We start from the raw sequence: 14041 nt of genomic DNA, 5'->3' as shown, positions 1-14041 counted from the left end.
GTTCATCAAACGTAAAGCGTAGTTTGGATCTTCTTTTGCTGCTGGTTCAGTCAGTTTTGGTTGGAGACAGATGAAACCTGCAGCTTCAGGATCTGTGAGCTGTCCACTTTCAGCCCCGACGGCGTGTCCGTGTACGTGCCGTCGAGTGAACCATCCACGCTCTGTGTTTCCATCTTTGTGTGTTTAGCTGCTCTCATTTACTGTTTTATCTGTTTGGTTGTTGTTGAAATACTTTTGGGAGCTTTAACCTGAGATTCTGGCAAAATGCATTTATATTAAAAATCGATTCAGGATTGAATGAATCAACATCGCTTTATTCAAATTAAAACCATTTAAATAGGAAAATCCATTTTTTTACACCCGCCTCTAATGCTGGGTAATGTCAGCTGGTCCATGTGCAGCTGGCTGTGAGGCTCAGGGAGCGTCTACAAAGTGCAACACTGAAAGAACATCATCCATAAATATTGAGTAATAACTGGACTCTCATACAGCGAGACTCAAATGCCTTTAAACATCAGCTTATCCATGGCTGCCGGCAGAGCCCGCGGGCACGCCACTGCAACCCCCTCTGGCCTCTGCTCCGTAGCTGCGGGGTGACCTCTCCTTTGGGGCTCTACTCAGCTCTTCCCAGGAGGAATGAAGTGTCCTAAATTCATTCAAATTTTGTTTCCAATTCACTTGCAGCAGTTTAGACCGAATTATTAACGATAATAACCTTGCTCTGGACTGTCAAAGGTGACTTTAACGCTGACTGTTCCGACAATTCATTTTATAACATTTCCTGGTCAGATTAGCCAATCTCTGCACACTTGAATAAACATAATCAACATGGTCAATATTTTCCTGCGTGTTATTTCACCATGTTATCGATTCCAACTCTCCATCCGCATGTGGTTTGGCACATTATATTTATCTAAAACTCCACTCCGTCTCTAAATGTTTTGAAGAATTTTTCAAGTTTGGGGTCAAATTTTGAGAATTTGACCATAAGTGAAAGTTATGGTGTTATCACCCCCTTTTGGGGCTTACCTTTCCCAGTTTTGATGATATTCCTCCCTATTCTTTGCAAGTACCCCCTTTTGGTGGCGAGAAACTGTTGGTGTGGTCAAGTGGGTGCTGTAAAAACAAAAGCTCAGGACAGAACAGTCACCAGTCATGTACTCACATACAAAATTAGCATATATTTGATTTCATATTGAACCTCTGAGTGTAATGGTACATTTTAATTTGAATTTCTCAAAGCTAAACACAAAAATTTTCTTTATTTTGCTCTTGTTCCTGTGCAGCACCACCTCTCAGCACATGCCCCTGTCGGTCATATCTCTACTTTTCTGAATTATTGACTATTTCAATGAAAGGACCTAAAAGATGGGGACCAGTGTTTATCCTTACAGATCTCCATTTTGAATGTGACAAGCCTATCATTCCCCTGTTATTCACAGACCTCAATAGAGTGTTTTTTTTGGCTTTTTTCTTTTCTTTTTTCCTCTATAAAAGTTAATTGACTTTTTACAGTGGCCTGCTATGGTTAATAATGTTCAGTCATGAGTGAAATCCAACCTTTTCTTCAATTTAGCATTTAACCTTCCCAACAATATAATGTGATACATTAATCGAAACACAGCTACTAAAACACAATTTTCTTAATGCAAACATCAGTAACTCAAAATTAGCCACCAAAGGGTTAAGTCTGCAGTTCACACTCATGTGAAGCTACAGCCTCCCCCTTTAGTCTCTGTCATCCTTCTGTTCTTGTAAAAACAAATCAAAGCAAGACAAAACATCCACCTTTTTTTACAGTCTGGGTGAATTGTTTGTGGACATTTACTAATCCTAAAGTCGGCACCGTTTTTGTCTCAGTATCAAATCAGTTAAAACTTTTAGTCGTCAGTCCATCACAGTCCAGCCACATGCATACATCCACACACATTCATACCAGAAGTTGCTGATAATGGAGTCTCACGCGCAAGCTATTCGAGCCTCCCTCACCAGCAAGATGACGTCATCATTTTAAAGGAAAACAGTTCCTTGTTTTTTGACTGGATTGACTCGCTGCAATCCTTTTAGGCTCAGGACTTCTCATGTGATCAGTGTCCCATATAAGTGAATTTCTCCCAAGCCCATTATAATCATGGAGAAAAACACTTTGCGACTGTCGTCAGTAAGAATATTTTATAGCGCTTTAAAGTTCAATCTCTCAGGCCTGGATTAAAGAGCTGATTTGTTAAATCAGGAACTCACAAAATACCAAAATATCACCACCGGTGGATCACACCTCTCAGATGTTCTTATTTCAGTGCACTGTAACAAAAGCAAAAACAAACGTAACCAATAAAATACTCATATAATAACAAATACTGGGGCCCATTGCAAACATGTCCAAGCATAAAACCATCTTTCTCTCTCTTAGAGAAAGAAAACAATCCAAACCTCACTGATGAAATCAACCTAGTGTTAAGCAAAACCCAGAAATCAACTAAAATTCACCAGGAAGTTTTTCTCCCTCCTGGGACAATATTGTGCAGGAATACAGGGACCGTAACTCCTTTTTGCCCTGACAAAAAACGTGTTGGATTTACTTGATTTAACAGTGGACACTGGTTGCACACAAATGTTTTGCTCCGACAGAAACTTAAACAACTGAGTTAAATCAACACAACCTTTTCATATTCAGTAAACCTGCATTTTGTGTTCATAAAACACGATTGAAACATGTTCAGATGGAGTAAGTTGAGCTCCTGGAATATTTTGATCCTTCAATTCTGTCAGTTTATTTCAACACTATTCGATAACTTTTATTCAAATTCTACTTGGTCACTTAAATACTACATGTTGTCTTCATATTGCATACGGCTCAACAAAGTCTAGATCCTGGTTACCATAAAAATTGAATGGGTCTACAACAACTACCATCCTCCTATCTTTCTCCTGGTTGCAGCAGGGCCGGGAAATAACCCTGAAGTGATAGGTTACCAGGCAGGGTACACCCGGACAGCTGACCAGTCTATCAGATAGAAACAAACAGCCATTCACACTCACATTCATGGATAATTTAGAATCATCAATTAACCTAGCTCTAATAGCTGCATGACTTTTCACTGTGGCAGGAAACCAGAACACCCAGAGAGAAACCACTGCAAACTAGCCAGACTGTGGACCTGCACCCAAGACCTTCTTAATGTGGAGCAACAGCACCAACCAGCATGCCAACAATGTAGGAAATACAGGAAAGCTATGATTTCCTGTATTTGATGCAGAATTCTTTTGTTCTTGTCCTTGACAGGTTAATCCACAATAAATAGCAACAGCATGCATGGGGTGTGTGTGTCGCTGTCTGCCTCTTATAACTCCAGTGATTTTCCTGTAGTTTGAAATCTTATGCGGTGTTGTGAATTCCGTGAGTTCAGCAGCTAACCACTCTTATTAGATCGTATCGTGTCATCTCAATGAGAACAAATTGAATTTCGTACAGATCTTTAAAGCCTGAGGCAATTGTGTTAAATACACGCGAGATGCTTACGTAAATCCAAGGGCTGGCCCTTTTTTTTTTTTTTTTTTTTTCAGTGTGTTCCTCCTTCAATTAAATCTCAATCAAAAATGTGGCGCTCTGAAATAAAACTCACACCGTTAATTCATCATTTTCACTCTGTACCACTGCTCCTTATCAGGCTGTGTGAAGCACAGTAAACAATTCAGTCGAGGCCTTGAGCCATAAACAGACATCACGCACAGACATTGTTTTCATAACCAAACTGCTTTAGACCCTGTCCCCTAAATCTACACAAACGCCCTCTGGGTGACATGAAATGCATTTAACCAATAAACAATCAATGGCTTCTTGTTGTTGTAACAGATTCTGTATTTGGACGTTTGTGTGCAGCTTTTTGCGTGTCAGCATAAGCATTTGTTAGTAAAGCATTCTTCATTGCAGCAGCGTGTGTGTGTGCATCACTCTTCATTGCATCAGCGTGTGCATGTGTGTGTGTGTGTATCACTTCTCAGTGAATTGAATCAGCATTTCGATTTGTGTGCGTGTGTGTGCGTCATTTCTCACTCAATTGACTCAGCGCGTGTGTGTGTGTGTCAGTGAATCAACGAGTGCATATGTGTTCATATGTGTGTTTCTCTTCATTCTGAGTCAGTGCATGTAGATGTGTGTGTGTGTTTGTGTGTGTTTGTGTGTGTTTGTGTTCATCACTTTCCTGTTCTGGTGTTCTGGGTAAACCACGGCCTGAGGCGTGCCCTGGGGTCCTGCCCTCCTCCATTTCAGTCTGTTTGCATCCATTGGTGCTGCTGCTCAAAGTTCTGTCCATACTGGTTCTGGCCCCAATTGAGGCAGTCCTTTTCTCCAGTGTCCTGCATCTTCTCCTTGTCCAGCTCCTCCTTAACTTGAGCCTTTTGCTTCTGTAGCTCCTTCAGGGCTTGCTCCTGCTGTAGGAGCTTCTTGTCAGGTTTGGCGACCTCCTGCTCCAGCAAGCTCCGGCCTGGTTTCAAGTCCTGTGTCTGGGACTCCAAGCCTGACTGATGGGTTCGATTATCAGCCAGCTCCTCCTGAGCCATGCTCAGTTTCTGCTCTGATGCCTTGAGCTCTTACTGAGGGCAGAAACCTCAGAGTCTTTTCCGTACACGTCAGATTAAAGTCCATTGATGTTTTCCTTGCTTTGCTCCACGGCCTTCTGCAGCTCTGCTGTCCGGCTCTTCTCAGAGGTCAGCTCCTGGCCGAGCCCCGACACCTGTGCCTTCAGCTTATTTTCTTCTGGTGCTTTTGTCCATTCTGAGGTGCCTCCTGACCTCAGTTACTCCTCCTGTCTCTGGCACGCCCTTTTTGCTGCCCGATCATCCGTGTTGGTCAGTCACTGTCCTGCACAGTTTTAATGCAGAGTTGTTAAGGTCAGCATTCTTTTGCTCGGCCTCACTTTTCCTCTGGGCTTAATGGGCGTCTCGTCAGAGCTCTGTTAGCTGAAGCTGTCTGGAAATCTCCCCCGTGTAGTGAAACGGGCCTTGGATTTAACGCTCTCCGTCTCCGCTGCATGAGATCGTTTTCCTGCAGCACTGTTGACATTTGCAGGTTGTTGTTGTGGGTCCAGCTGCTGTAGCATTTGGTCAGGGTCACATCAAAGATGGTAGAGGAGTGAGCAAAGATGGTAGAGGGGAGAGCAGGAGTCCAGGTCAGCCTCGGCAAAGCAGCCTGTAATCAAGCATAAAGAGAAAAAACAAAAACAAAACAAAAACAAAACAAAAACAGACGGACAGGAAAATGATGTTGTGTTGGCTGTGTTATTCAGAGAGGGGAGAAACACCGGGCCAGGCCCTGTGTCAGCCTTCTCTCCCCCTTTTTTTTGTTTTTTCTCACCATATAATCAACTCCTAACCCACCAAGCTGACAGGACAACACAGGTACATGTTAAAATTGTTAAGATCATGTTTAAAAGCCCAAAAAGGAATTTTCTTTCATTCAGTAATCACTTGTATTAATCAATCAGCGGGAAACATGTCACAGTTTGAATCATTTACCCACTAAATTTGTCGTGTCGTCACTGGTTGGTCAGACCAGTGTCTCTTTTTTTGAAGTTAAATTGTTGTCCTGCAACCCAGAGAGTTTATTTGTTAGTAGTGGACAAACTTCATCATTTAACAACAGGTGTATGTTAAATTTCGCTACTTTAACCTTGCTGGAAAATCTTCACGTGTTCATGAATGTAAGCTGTTTCTTCACTGCGTGTGTGTGCGTTTGTAGGTGGGTTATTTTAACTTTTTCTCAAACCAGGCATTTCTCTAACACGTGCCTTTCTCATACATTTCTCTGGTTGTGTGTGTGTTTTTATTTTGTTTCCCAAATTTTGATTTCCCACCTTAAATAACAGCATTCCATGTCTAAAGCCAGGAGTTAGAGCTTGCTTGTGAGATTCAGGGACACATGGTGCCAATAACAATTCAGTCAAAAACTTGCCTGCAAATTTCCAGTGATGGTAACCGATAACTGGAGGAGAAGATGTCCTTTAAGCTTCTTTTCCGGGTGGGGACAAAGTGAGGTCAAGCTGTAAACTTTTGAGCCAAAGCTTGGCCTGTCTGTCGTCCCAATTCTGTTTATGCTTTTGCCGCTGTACTCAGGTTTCCAGGTTGGGAGAAATCCACCTGTATTAACACACTAAAACATTCACTTACTATTTCTTTTCTGAAAACATCCACTCACTTCATCTGACTAGATTTTACTCTCTCTCTCTCGGTGCATACTTCTCACAGTCTGGCCGTTGCCTTTTATGGGCATGCAGAGTTCCTGTCACACACACAGCTGAACTTCGTGCTTGATCTCACCCTATATTATGATAAAACCAACAGTAAATCAAATGTAACCGCTTATATTATTGAGCTGAACCAAGGGACACTTTAAAAATCTTATAAATCCTGCTTCATACCACAAAACTGAAACAAATCACAGCTGTATTTATCACTCAGTCTTACTCTGCCGACTGAAGTGTCGGTCTAAATCATGCACGATTTGTCTTTTCTATATCAAAACTCAGCCAAACATCAAACATTCACCGTAGTCATTCAAAACTTTATTTGTAATATTATAATCAGCAAAATCAGCGTCTTATTTACAGGTCTTTAACAGTATTTGCAAATCATAATTATAAAACTCAATAACACGCTAAACAGGAAGCAAAACTCCTCTGTGCGCTTCACAGCAGCCACCTCATTTGCATGTTCACACACCGTCTAAAAATAGCTCGCAGCGCTGCAGCGCGCTGTCGTCACACACAGTCTCACACACAGCTCTATTATTTTATATTACAAAGACGTCTTATATTTACAATCACTGTCAGGCCTGGGAAAATTTAGCCTACACAATTTTGACAAATTTAAGTTAACGGGTCCAACCGAAGAAAGTCCAACTTTTTTGTGATCAATTAACCAGTATCAGCCTCTAACTGTATCTGGCCTAATCTCTAAAATCCCTAACTCAATTTAACAGTGTCCAAAAAAGCGCAGACACCGTTCCAAACGGTAAAGTGGTGCAACCACTAGTTATTCTGGAGTGCCCCAAGCTCCACAGTGACCAACTGACTATCCCTCAAAGAGGACAAGGCCTAGGCGTCCCCGACCTTGGCAAGCGTTACCTCTGAGCACTGCGCTTCTTAGCAGCCTCGAACTGCCGTCCTGTAATAATTTATAACACTTTGAAACAACAGTCAACCCTCCAGAACAAGAGTATGACTGAGGCAGGTGCAACCTAGTGGTCAATGGAGCCTCTAACTCACAACATGACCCACTCAGGTCCAACCATAACCAATGGAGCCTCGAACTCACAAAAATGACCAATTCCCTACCAAACTTAGCAGCCTCGAACTGCATTAGATTCTCAGCAGCCTCGAACTGCATTTATTTCTCTCAGCAGCCTCGAACTGCATTAATTTCTCTCAGCAGCCTCGAACTGCATTAATTTCTCTCAGCAGCCTCGAACTGCTTCAACTCATGAGATTTTTTTTCCATCAAAATCAAAACAGACATTTACCAGTACTTTCAGTGAGTAGACTTTAATTTTATCATGTCCAATTTGGCACACTTTGGAAATAATTCAACAGGTAGTGCCTTACCTTTGTATAAGCCGGCTTATGCCCACTCACGTCAGACCACTGGCTTGTGCCTGTCCGTTCGACAACCTCGGACCGTCCAAACCTCCAAAATTCCACCCCAATACCACAGGACAAGCCCCCAAACTGTTACGGATTCAAATATTGGGGATGGATACAAGAGGAAAAACCACAATAACAGCACTGGTCCGGCCGGGTTGAGTCAAACGATGATTTTAATGATCACACGCGTGGGAGATGGACACCGTACGCAGACAGCATCAGATCTCAAAATGGTGGAGCATTGATCAAACTCTTATAGCCTCTAGTGGCCCCCACCTAATCATAAAAGCCTAAACATTCACATTCTTTCTCTCACACGGTGCCTAAGCTACAACCTTGGCTCCCTGTTTATCTGCTCCTGCTGAGATGGGGCAGAAAACTCCAGTATGTTCTGTTCTCTTCTAATCAGACAAATAAGGTGATGACTTTCTGCAAACAGTATTTCTCATAACTCAGCAGTATAATGCATCATAAAACAATATCATTCATTCACACTAAACCAGCAGTCTAATGTAATGCAACTCAGCTTAACAAATGCAATAGTTATCACCTTCTTCTAATTCAGGAGAATAATGCAAACTAAAACTACATAATAATTCACCATCTTTAATTAAGGGTCTAACATGGCATAAAATAATATTATAATCTGACAGCATCTTTCTTGGCCTTAAGACAACAATTCTGATGGCTAAAGATCCAAACGGGACACAAAAAAAAAACCAAACAAAAAAACAAAAAACATCAGCTTATCCTGCTGATCCAAGTCCAACACTGAGTTTGTAAAAACATGTTTGTCAATCATTTTGTTTGGTTTCTGAGGAAAATGATTCAATAACTTGCTGCTAATACACAACATTTCATCATATTTCCTCATAACCCTCTTTTGTCTGACCATTTGAATCCCATTTGAATTTGCAATAAAGGATCCACAGAGTTTGGTGACAATAATGACAGTAGATGTTTGTGTGAAAGTGCTGGAAGCAAATTAGTGTGTGATGTTCTTTCAGTGTTGCACTTTGTAGACGGTCCCTGAGCACTGGTCTCACAGCCAGCTGCACATAGAGACCAGTGTTGTTAGTCCAGGTCAGAAGATGACTTGTTGGAATGAAAATGAGCTTGTAGTTTGTCTGCTTTAATAATGTGACTGGAAAAAGGTGTTGGACTTCAAATATGTCCATTTCTTTCCCAACAGAGGTCGATTATCTTGTTAATAATTTTACCTCCTCACTACGTACGACTCTGGATACTGTAGCTCCTGTGAAATCTAAGGTCTCACATCAGAAGTACCTGACTCCGTGGTATAATTCTCAAACACGTAGCCTAAAGCAGATGACTCGTAAGCTGGAGAGGAAATGGCGTGTCACAAATTTAGAGGATCATCATTTAGCCTGGAGAAATAGTTTGTTGCTTTATAAGAAAGCCCTCCGCAAAGCCAGAACATCTTACTATTCATCACTGATTGAAGAAAATAAGAACAACCCCAGGTTTCTCTTCAGCACTGTAGCCAGGCTGACAAACAGTCACAGCTCTGTTGAGCCAACCATCCCTTTAACGTTAACTAGTAATGTCTTCATGAACTTCTTCACAAATAAAATTGTTATCATTAGAGAAGCAATTACCAATAATCATCCTACAGATGTAATATTATCTACAGCTACTGTTAGTACCATTGATGTTGATTTAGACTCTTTTTCTCCAATTGATCTTTCTTAGTTAACTTCAATAATTACTTCCACCAAACCATCAACGTGTCTTTTAGACCCTATTCCTACAAAACTGCTCAAAGAAGTCCTGCCATTAATTAACCCTTTAAAGCCGATCGGAGCGGGCACGCTCTGTTTTGCATAACTATTTTTAAATCCTAGTAGCACTGCAACCACGTAAGCTAGCGCAATAATTTTTTTTTGCATATGAAACCGGAGGAGTTGTACTTACATTTTATGCCATCAACTTGTTCTAGGTCACGGTTTCCTTCCACATATAGCTTTGCAAAAACTGCATAAAAAGTGCTTGCAGCAAAAAAAAACCATAATTATTCCAGAAACACGCTTTGCCGATCCGATCAGCTGTTCATAACACTTCCTATGTTGGAATAGACGTCAGCGCGAACTTTCGCATGTCCGCAATTACCTGCCCGAAACCGGAAGTGCCGTCATTTTCGCGGAAATTTAGTTTTTTACCATCAGGGCCTCATGAGCCTATACTGGTGTTTATAAAAGTTATCTTTGACTTTATGACTTTCTGTGTCGTTTCTGGGATGCTTAGGACTCATATTGCACTGCTGGAAATAGTTTATTTTGATGCACATACTGCTTTTTTGCAAATTTGCACTATAATATTTATTTTCGTTTTACCTGCAGTATATAAAAATTGGTGTATTTCAAAAATAAAACTATGAAGACACTTAAAATAAATTCCCTGTGGTGGGAAACTATTTTGTGCAACTTTTTTGTATTTACAGTTTTGAGGGATAAGCCTCTTAAATTTCTCTAACTAGAAATATATGTTAAAAAACAAAAACGATTTTAAATTTTTTTTGTAGTTTATTGCACTTTTTTGCAATTTATGTAATTACTATGCACTTAATGCATACATATTATTAAAATTTGTTCTATAATGGTTGTATTGATGTAATGAAATGCTCCCAAAAATGGCACTATAGCATGTAAAAATATAATATAAGCTCTGGCGGACTTGGTTCTATGGTAGGTCTTAAAGGGTTAATTAAAGGGTTAATTCTTCAATCTTAAATATGATCAACCTATCTCTAATAATCAGCTATGTACCACAGGCCTTCAAGCTGGCTGTAGTTAAACCTTTACTCAAAAAGCATCTCTAGACCCAGCAGTCTTAGCTAATTATAGGCCAATCTCCAACCTTCCTTTCATATCAAAAATCCTTGAAAGAGTAGTTGTCAAACAGCTAACAGATCATCTGCAGAGGAATGGCTTATTTGAAGAGTTTCAGTCAGGTTTCAGAGCTCATCACAGCACAGAAACAGCTTTAGTGAAGGTTACAAATGATCTTCTTATGGCCTCTGACAGTGGACTCATCTCTGTGCTTGCCCTGCTAGACCTCAGTGCAGCGTTCGATACTGTCGACCACAATATCCTATTAGAGCGATTAGAACATGCTGTAGGTATTACAGGTACTGTGCTGCAGTGGTTTGTATCATATCTATCTAATAGACTCCAGTTTGTACATGTAAATGGAGAGTCCTCTTCACACACTGAGGTAATTATGGTGTTCCACAGGGTTCAGTGCTAGGACCAATTCTGTTTACATTATACATGCTTCCCTTAGGCAGTATCATTAGAAGACATAGCATAAATTTTCACTGCTATGCAGATGACACCCAGCTCTATCTGTCCATGAAGCCAGGTAACACACACCAATGAGTTAAACTGCAGGAATGTCTTAAAGACATAAAGACCTGGATGGCCGCTAACTTTCTGCTTTTTAATTCAGATCAAACTGAGGTTATTGTACTCGGCCCTGAAAATCTTAGAAATATGGTATCTAAGCAGATTCTTCCTCTGGATGGCATTACCTTGGCCTCCAGTAACACTGTGAGAAACCTTGGAATCATTTTTGACCAGGACATGTCCTTCAACGCACATATTAAACAAATATGTAAGACTGCTTTCTTCCATTTGCGCAACATCTCTAAAGTTAGAAATATCCTGTCTCTTAGTGACGCTGAAAAACTAGTTCATGCATTTATTACTTCCAGGCTGGAATACTGTAATTCATTATTATCAGAATGTCCTAAAAACTCCCTGAAAAGCCTTCAGTTAATCCAAAATGCTGCAGCAAGAGTCCTGACAGAGACTAGAAAGAGAGAGCAGATGTCTCCTGTTTTGGCTTCCCTTCATTGGCTTCCTGTTAAATCCAGAATTAAATTCAAAATCCTGCTCCTGACATACAAGGTCTTAAATAATCAGGCCCCATCTTATCTTAATGACCTTGTAGTACCATATCACCCTATTAGAGCACTTCACTCTCACACTGCAGGCCTACTTGTTGTTCCTAGAGTATTTAAAAGTAGAGCCTTCAGTTTTCAGGTCCCTCTTCTGTGGAACCAGCTTCCAGTTGGGATTCATGAGACACACGCTATCTCTACTTTCAAGATTATGTCATGCGCTGCGACGCGTGTGCACAAAAGGATCCAAACGCAGACTCAAGCGCTAGCAGAAAATGACACTTTATTATAACAACAAAAGGCAACCGGGAAAACCAAAGGAGCAAAACGAGGAACTAAAAAACCCGGGGAAACAATGACGCAAGGAAGCCGGAATCGGGACCATGGGAGGCTGCAACAGAAAGGGGAGAAGATTACTAGGGAGCCGGGAAGCGGCGAAAACACATCAAAACTGAGTTAGACCAGTTGGCTTACGATTAGAGCGGGACTGTGGGAGCTTGGGAGGGAAGGCCGTGAGAAGGAAATCCGTGGAGGTAGTGGATGGGCCAGATGATGCACCGGGTGATCCAATTGAGCAGGAGGACAGGCAGGTGGCAGACGCTGAACGCCGGATCGAAACCTAGACACAAGTAGGCAGATTTAACGCAGCTCCAACAAGATAGTAATGCAACGTTTTCGCGGGAGTCTAGTTACCACAGAGAGGTGATTAACGGATTGACCTGGAGCATCCGTCAGCGCCGGGTTAAGTAGCTCTTCAGGTAATCACCCCGATGGAGAGCAGGTGTGCCGGTGATGGCCCAGCCTGGGGGTGTGGCTACCCGCGCATCACACATTCCACACACAGGACCACGGACCATGACAGTGCCCCCCCCTCAAGGGTCGCCCCCTGGCGACTGACCGGACTGCGGCCTGCGGAGAGAAACGTGGAAATCAGCAACGAGGGACGGATCCAGAATGAAGGACCGAGGAACCCAGAGGCGGTCCTCAGGTCCGTACCCCTCCCAGTCCACCAGGTACTGCCACCCCCGCCCGCGCCGGCGCGCATCCACGATCCGCCGGACCGCATAGGCCGGGTGACCATCGACAAGCCAGGCGGGAGGAGGGGGCTCGGAAGAGGGCACAATGGGCTTTGGCGGACAGGTTTGATCTGGGAAACGTGGAACGTGGGATGTATGCGCCAGGAAACAGGGAGCTTGAGCTGAACTGCCGCCGGGTTAACAACTGCATCAACTTCATACGGGCCGATGAAGCGGGGGGCCAGTTTCCAGGATGACACACGCAGCGGAATGTTTTTGGCAGCCAGCCAGACCTTCTGCCCCAGCTGGTAGTCGGGGGCGGGGGTGCGACGGCGGTTGGCATGGCGTGTGTGCAGTTCCTTTGTCCGCAGGAGAGCTTGGCGGACCCTGAGCCAGACCCGCTGGCAGCGCCGGAGATGATGCCGTGCGGAGGGGACTGCAAGATCCAGTCCATTCTCAGGGAAAAGTGGAGGCTGATAACCGAGCGAAGCTTCGAACGGGGACAAACCAGTGGCAGACGAGGTAAGCGAGTTATGTGCGTATTCCAGCCAGGGTAAATAGGTGACCCAGGAGGTGGGGTTTTGGGACGCTACACAACGCAGCGCAGCCTTAAGCTCCTGGTTAAGCCGCTCAGTCTGGCCATTAGATTGCGGATGGAAACCTGAGCTTAAACTAACTCTCGCGCCCAGAATGGAACAAAAGGTCCTCCATACTTGAGAAGTAAACTGCGGGCCTCGGTCTGAGACAATGTCAAGGGGAATACCATGGAGCCGGAAAACCTTCTCAATCAGGGCTTGGGCTGTGTCAGAGGCGGAGGGTAGTTTTGTTAGCGGAACGAAGTGAGCGGCTTTAGAGAATTGGTCGATGATGGTGAGGATTACGCTCTTTCCCGAGGAACGAGGAAGACCTGTAACGAAATCTAATAAAATATGAGACCAAGGCCAGTAAGGCGTGCTGAGTGGGTGGAGCAAGCCCGCTGGGTGCTTAGTGGATAATTTATTGCGGGCGCAAACAGTGCAGGCAGACACGTACTCCCTCACATCTTTTCTTAAAGTCTTCCACCAGAAATGTCATTTGAGAAGATCAATGGTTCTACTCACGCCAGGGTGACATGAAAAACGTGCGGTGTGGATCCAATGAATTACCGCTCCACGGCGGCAGCGGGGACAAAACGCCGTCCGGGCAGTCCGGTACCTGGGTCAGGGTCTCCTGGGAGGGCATGGTGGATAACCTCCTCAACATCCCAGGAGAGGGCGCCCACCACACAGGTGGGGGGGAGAATGGTGGTTGGTGATGATGTTTCCGTGTCTGGGGAGTACTGGCGGGAGAGCGCATCTGGCCTGACATTCTGTGAACCTGGGCGATACGAGAGAGTGAAGTTAAAACGGGTAAAAAACAGAGACCAGCGGGCTTGTCAGGAGTTTAACCTTTTAGCAGTCCTAAGATAAATCAGATTCTTATGGTCC

The sequence above is a fragment of the Perissodus microlepis genome, chromosome 3, assembly GCF_051167445.1.
Source record: "Perissodus microlepis isolate ML-2025 ecotype Zambia chromosome 3, ASM5116744v1, whole genome shotgun sequence".
NCBI classification, from domain to species: Eukaryota; Metazoa; Chordata; class Actinopteri; order Cichliformes; family Cichlidae; genus Perissodus; species Perissodus microlepis.
Note: the sequence above shows the minus strand (reverse complement) of the source record.